Here is an 8,072-nt window from a genome sequence, read left to right as displayed (position 1 = left end):
AGTTGTAGATAATCCTTTCATCTTTCTTTAAAAATTTGAATCATCTCAATCAGAGCTTGGACGGAAAAGTTATGTGTGAATTATGAACAGGTGCCAGTTTTGATTTTTGGAAATTTTTCTGCAATAAAAAATTACCAAGAATTCATAAATTGTGCAATAAAACTCAAGAATGATAAATTCGGCACTTTGTTAAAATATTAGACATAATTAGACATTTAATTAAAAATAGAAGTCCTAAAGCCTGCGTTAAGATGCCCAAGTATGCAGTTTTGGCGCATAATCACACCCCCCAACTAACGTTTTGCTAGTCTCTAGCAAATGACGTGAATGAATTTCAGGGTAATGCCTTCAACTACGAACTTTAGTGAACATGAAATTAATGCACATGAGATACAACCATACCGTTTCACATATATGAATATAATCGAATTTCACACATGCTTATTCATGTTCAATACACACAACTTTGAAGCACGTCACTCATGCAAGTTTCATCGTTTATAAGTCATTTAAGAGCAATATACTCATATAAAGTTAACCAGCGGCACAATTCAGAGTTAATGCAGTCATATAAGTTCAAGTATAAAAAGGTAAATTCTTGAGGTGTGTGTGATGTGTGTGACTCAGTACACCTAGGATACTAGTGGACACCTACAGAACGGTTGCTTTGACTCGACCTAGCTGGTATACCCTAAAAAACACTCGAAGAAAATGGGTTCACTAGTCATATGTGGGGAGGAGTGTCATGATCAAATGTCCCACATACTAAAAGGAAAAAATGCTAAGTATATGGAGTGGACTAGTCTAGAAAGGATCTAGCCTATCTGGTGAGGTGTTGGGTCCTTCACCCTAGCCTCTTCTCACCTACTCGCCATATCCAACCGAGACCACCCTAAATCAACTTATTCACAAACTTGTCATGAATACACCTAAGGCATTAACCGGTTGAAGAATCTTCATACGAGGAAATTATGTGTCGTATCCTTGACTTTTTGTGATATTTATGTGGAGCTGGCATTAGCGTTTCATTTCATGCGCATGTGTATTTCTTGTTCTTTCTTCTGCCTATTCTTCATTTTATGTCTTTTCTCAATCAATTAGGGCAATCTTAACAGTTCTTTTGTAATCTTCAAACAATCAATGGGAATTGAGCTCAAGTAATGGTCTATGAACTAAGTCTATCTCTAGGGGTGGCTCAGGCTTCACATCTTGAGTAGGCTACAAGACCTAGGTTTCTATCTCCTCACTAGGTGTCACCTCTAGGCTAGAAAATCAAAACATAAACTAGTGTACAAAGGATATCCAGAAAAAAAAAAAAAAAAAAAGGAAAGTTGAGTTTCATGAACTCTGAGCTGACGTCAAAAACTCAAAAGAACGATAATTGGCTCAACAATACCTCACAAGGTGTCATAGTCATCACGAGATTTCTTTCAGTGCTCATAGGAAACCATAAGTGCAATGAATCATGTGAATGTGTTTATTTAGTCTCATGAGATGCCATGTAAATATAGGAAATTATATAGCCAGATTAACATGAATGTACTACTAATCAATTCTTCATGGGGGTCATAAAATCATATAAAGAGAAACTACACATAAATGTCTCAAGTGTGTCATTCTTAAGTTTTATGCGAGTATGTGAAGGGTATGAGTCAGTGTTAAGCATGACATAATGCAGTGTAATTCCTCAGTGCTCTTTTTTCTTTCTCTTTTTTTTTTTGATTTTTTTTTGATTTTTTTATAATATAAAACCCATATAAAACCCAGTACGTGTACGTGCACAGTGTCATGTGCGAATGCTCACCCCCTAACTAAAGTGGAACATTGTCCTCAATGTGAAAGCATAGGGGAAATAGAAAAGATTGTGCATAGGAAAAGTAGGGCGTATCTGAGTGGCAAAGTAATGGATTACAAGAAAATGGACCTGAAAACTAACTAAAAATAAAATAGGATAAAATAAACAGAAAAGAAGGAAAAGAAAAACATCACAATTGTCTAGTGGAGGCTCAGGAGGAATTTTATCTTGTGGCTGCAGGTCTATATATTGCACCAACGGTTCTCCAAATTTGAGCCGCCACAGTGGATCAGTCTTTATACCTGCACGAAAATTAGCCTCAATGAATTGATGCGTATCAAAATACCAAACAATATGTGTGCAGGTCGACCCCCGTGTGTTAACAAGAAAGGGTCTTTATTCAACATCGTGTTTAGGAAGTTTACTTCTTTACGAACTAACGTTTGAGTGAAAGTTATTGGAACAAGTGCCTATAGTTCTTCAGAAGCATTAACATTATCGTTGAAAATTAGATGCTCACCAGACTGGTCACCCTCTTTATTAGGCGTACATATCATCTTACCACTGCAAGGGTCTGCCTCCATATTGGGCTCCTTGACATCTGATTTAGGCGGGAGTGACAGTTCCATGGTTTTCGAGCTTTAAGTATGAGGTACCACAGGTTGGTACTCCTTATTGGTATCAGCCTCCTCATTCGTCCAGGCTCATTTCCTCTGATTGTTCTTTGAATTCATCTATTTCAGCCGTAACTTTTGGTGCTGGGACAACTGGTTGCTTGGCGATGAGCATCTCAGGTTGGGGAACTTCTTTCTCACTTCTCAGAGTAATGTCATCTCTGCTGTCTAAGAGAACATCGTGCATTTGTTGTTGTGGCTGTTGGTACTCTTGAGGACTAGGCTGAGGTTCCGCGAGCAATTCTTCTTTTTTTAAGATGTCCAACTGTGTGCTTATCGCATTAATGATGTCCCGCAATTCATTTTGATGATCAACTTGAGTTTGTATGAACTGCTGGAGCAAGTTCACCATCTGCGTCATGTTATCCTTAAGAAATTCTGACGTCTTACAGCTCTGAGGGATTTGTTATGACTGATACTGAAGCGGAGGATTATCTGGATAGTATGTTGGCTTATATGCTTCTGTACCACTAATTGTAATGATAGGGCGTGTAGTTATCGGTGCTTGATTGTATTGTGTATTCCATTGTGGGACATTTTCAGCTAAGTAATCAAAGAATGATAATACCTGATCTGGATCCTCGCTGACGGGATCTCTATTAGACATGGTCTGGACAAAGTACTTGCAATCAAGGGTAAGAGTAGCATAAAAACAATAAGCTAACCTCCATGAGTCAAACCCGTGATGTGGACAAGTACTTAGTAGATCCTTGAATCGCTCCCAACAAGCCAAAAATGTCTTGTCATCCTGTTGCACAAAATTAGGAATCCGTTCCTACAAAAATTGAGTTTTCTGTAAAGGAAAAAACGCATACAAAAATTCATGCTCCATATTAGACCAATTAGTGATAGAGTGAGGTCTCAAAGAATGAAACCACATCTGTGCCCCATCCTGCAAAGAAGGAATAAATAAATGCAGTCTAAGAGATTCATCAGTTCTAGCACGAGGAAAAAACATATTGCCAGTTGACTCAAACTCTGCTAAGTGTTGATAGGGGCACTCAGATTCCGTCCCGTAGAACTTGGGTAGCCATGACGTTCTTCCTTGCTGCATCATGAAATTAAGCTTGTCATTAGGAAAAACAGAGGAAGAGGATGCATTGGCATATTCAAGCTGCAAAATGCCCATTATCATACGCGGTGCAGGTGCAGTCATATTTATGTGTTTTATTTTTTTCAAAACTCAAATTTTTATGTTTTTTTTTTCTTTTTCTTTTTTCATAAAACTAATAAAAATGACGGGAAAAACGCTAATTTGAGGCTAAGACCGACATTCCCTGGCGACGGCGCCAAAAACTTGACTCACTCAAAAAATGAGCAGCTCAGAAGCTATCCCAAGTATAGGAGTTATGTCGTGTAATATTCAGCCCAAGGGCTAGATCGTCTCCTCAGAGATTGTGTCTAATATTAGATTTTACGTTTTTTCAATTGAAACAAAAAGGTTACTCAACTCCGTTCAGATTCGGGATTTCAAGATTGGTTGAGTTTATTCTTAGCAAATTAAATAACACGCACATTAAACCCTAAAACTAGCATTCACTAAATTAAACAACAAGAATGGAAACCCTAACCTACTTAAGGAAACACTGAAACATGCATTAATTAAAAATGACAACTTTAGACACAGAATTAAAACACGCAGGAATGGAAACTTAATCAGATTCAAACATGCACTAAAAACCAGGACTTTAACACGAACCAAGAATTACAAACCAAAATTAAATTATCAATAGACTCAAATGATAACCAAGCACAATAAAAACATGAACTTTAATAAATAGATCCTAACTAATCCAAACATAAAAAAGATTAGATTTTTTTTTGGCAAAACTTCAAAAAAAGAACACATTTTTTTCTTTTTTTTTTCTTATGTATTTTATTCCCCCGTTTTTTTTTTCTTTTCGAACCAAACCGGACCTCACTAAATTAATTTATTAAATCGAAGCATTGAACGATTCTAACGCAGACTTAATTGAAGGAAAAAGAAAGAAGAGAATAAATAAATAAATAAATAAACAACCAAATAAATACTGCAATAAGGATAAAAAGCCTAAATAAATATTTCAATTAAATCCCTAAACAATAATCAAAGTCAAAAAAACATTAATAAAATTCAACTCAATAACAATAATAATAATAATAATAATAATAATAATAATAATAATAATAATAATAATAATAATAGAACAAAAGAAAGTTGAGAAAACAAAAAGAAAGGAAGAGAGAGAGAGAGAGAGAGAGATTCTTGGAGAAAGAGGCTCGGGGTGCTGGGATGTAGCTTGGCTGAGGGCTGGTACTCCTCAGGTGGTGGTTGTGCTGCGTGAGATGGGAGACTGGCCGGAGCTATAGCAGAATTGGAGTGAAGCTCTCAGGTCTTCTCGGGTGCTGGAGCTGTGGCCGAAGGAAACCCCCAGCTTCTACTGGTGGCTCGGGACTTGCTGTTGTGAGTTCGGCTGGAGGGTTGCTAGTCTGGCATTTGGTGGTGCTTCGGGTGGTCTCAGCTGCTGGTGCCGCAAGGTAGAGATTGAGCTGGAGTGGTGGTTGCAGAGGGGGACAGGGAAAGAGGGAGCACAGAGAATTGAGAAAAAAGAGAGAGAGAATAGAAGGAGAGGGAGAGAGGAGAGTTGCTAGAAGGAGTAAGACCAGGGAAGAGAAAAGAAAAGAAAAAGGGGAAAAAAAGAAGGGAAAAGGGAGCTTAGAGGAGAGGAGAAGAAGAAGGAGAGAGAGAGAGAGAAGAAGGTTGGGGGCAGCACCCAACGGGAAAAGAAAGGGAAAAAGAATATAAAAGAAGGGGGTAGTGAAGCCCTATGACATGGTTTGTTCAACCCGACCCGACCATGCATGGCCGGGTCACATCAAATGTGATTATATATATATATTCATATTTTTTGTTCTTTGCATTCACAACCTATTTTGTCCCTTATGGATCCTGTTTCTCATAAAATCCAAAGCACAAAAGTTGTAGATAATCTTTTCCTCTTTAGCCAAAAATTTGAATCATCTCAATCGGAGCTTGGACGGAAAAGTTATGCGTGAATTGTGAACAAGTGCTGGTTTTAATTTATGGGAATTTTTCTGTGATAAAAAATTACCAAAAATTTATAAATTGTGCAATAAAACTCAAGAATGATAAATTCGGTACTTTGTTAAAATATTAGACATAATTGGACATTTAATTAAAATAAGAAGCTGTAAAGCCTGGGTTAAGATACCCAAGTACGCAGTTTTTGCGCGTAATTAATAAGCAATGCAGATTGTAGTGCTCAGAGAAGAATGATCAGCAACTCAGAAATTTCAGTAATTCTCAAATTACAAGAGTGAGAAGGAGAGAGCTTTGAGAGAAGAAGAGAGCTTTTAGCTTGAGAGCAGATTTTCAATTGCTTGGTGTGAGTTTGATTTTTGAAAACATGTATTTATAGGCACATAAAGGTTAATTCATGTTGCCTAAGTTTACTTGGAGTGTTTCCCAAATTTTCACAAAATTTGGGGCATAAAAAACTTAATTTTGAATTTTAAATTTTTTTAAAAAATATAGCCGTTAATAGTGTTCAAGCGTCTGAAGTCTCAAGGTCAGTCGCCTAAGGTTCCATAAAACTGTAATTTTTCAACTGAAAATAGGGTTAGACGCCTGAGGTGACAAGGGTTAGTTGCCTAAGCCTACACTGCCTTTCAGAAATTCATCAAGAAAATCTTGAGGCTTCTAAACTTATTCTTCAGTTGCCTGAGGAAAATCTTCAAACGCCTGAGCTTACACTTCAGTTGCCTGAACAGATAAATTTTCTGTTTTTCGGTTCAGTTTTCATAAACACTTAGCTCTCTTACTTTGTTACTTATAAAAACATTTTTTTAGGGTTTAAAAAACAAGGTCTCTAAGTCCATGATAACCCCTAATGAGCTTCAAATAATTTTCACATGATATTTGGCATGAAGTACTTACATTGATTCATCCTAAAGCCTTAAGAACTCTAAGCTTGAAGTCTTCATAGTGTCTTTGCTTTGAATCCTCTTAGACTTTGAGCTTGAGTTAACTTTAGGTTTCCACATGCTTTATTCATTTTGGGTCCATTTGAGCTTCCTCTGGACCACTTTGAAGATGAGTGTGGCTTTGTGGTCCTTGGTGATCTTGAACTTGCATTTCTTTTGATCTTTCGAACTTTGTCATTTAAGCATTCTTGAAACATCATCACTTAACAAAAACATGTTAAATCAACCTTCATTTGTTATCATCAAAATGAGATTTGAAAGCCATGTCAGGCAAACACCTCCTCCCACATAGTTAGTGTATGGAAGAAAAAAAGGGGAAAAAGAAGCAAAGAGAATGAAAGAAAAGTGGAGTAGATAAAGAGAAAAGAGATATCTTGTACAAGGTCAGTTCCGATATTTAGTACAAGGCTGATTTCAAATCATCTTATAATTTTGCCTGTGATAGTAAAGTTTTTAATTCCATCCGCCTATGGAGTAGGCATAGCCGAACCACGTAAATTTCTATCTCATCTTATTTATTTTTCTATTTATTTTTTTGCATCTTTTATAACATCTTACACATTCTTCTTCATATTTATGGAATTATCTAACATATAATTACCAAAAATTGCAAGGCACGCACATCATGTGCCTTACAACTACTTTAACATTAAAATTAAATTTATAGCTTTCCTTCTCCAATTAAACTTTTTTAGCCTCTTAGACTTTCACATAACTTTTCAATAATTACCCATTAACTTGTATTATTGACTATTTATTTTTCTATTCACATATTCGACTACTGGCATGTATGTTTTAAACACATCAACTAAAATAATAAGAAATTAATTGTATGTAGTGGTCGAGTAGTTGCTCAACAAACATGAGAAAAATAAAGAATTCTTTGATTATAGAGAAATAGTGGAGATGTTTGAGAACGTGGTTGTTATTGACAATTTCAATTTTTTTTTTTCATTTTAACACAAAATTATTTTATTATTATTTTTTAATTAAATAATTTTTCATGTAAATCAATGATTGAGGTTGATTTTGGAATAATATTGAGATTTAAAGATAAATATAGGATGGGCTTTAAAAAAAAATCGAGAACTTGCAAGCCACACCAGTAAAGAAGAGAGAACTAGAGATAAAAGAGAATGAGAGATCAAGAAGTGGAAGGAGTGATGCAGAATTTTATAGAGGGTAGATAAAGAATGCAATAAGAAGATGGGTGACATAATAAAAAAGAAGTAAAGGAAATTGAATTCAAGGAAAATGACAAATTCAAAACTCCTTGAATGTATGAATACTACTTCTTGTCAACACATGCAAGCTTGAGGGACTAATGCCTTGAAGAGTGGCAATATAATAATATGGATTAGTGGGGTTTTCTATCCTTTAAGTTCAATAAGTTGTCTATTAGAATTGGTGATATCCCAAGAGGGAGGTGAATAGGCATTTTAAAATTTTAGTCAAATATTTAACCAATTAACAACCTAAATCAAACTCGAGTTTAGTATATGTAAAACAATCACAAACAGTATATATATAAACATACAAGTGCATAAATTAAAGAGTGTAGGGATAGTGAGGACAACATCAAGATTTTACAAGGTTCATCTATACTTGCCTATGTCCTT

This window comes from Malania oleifera, chromosome 1 (genome assembly GCF_029873635.1).
Source record: "Malania oleifera isolate guangnan ecotype guangnan chromosome 1, ASM2987363v1, whole genome shotgun sequence".
Classification (NCBI taxonomy): domain Eukaryota; kingdom Viridiplantae; phylum Streptophyta; class Magnoliopsida; order Santalales; family Ximeniaceae; genus Malania; species Malania oleifera.
This window is presented reverse-complemented; position numbering follows the sequence as displayed.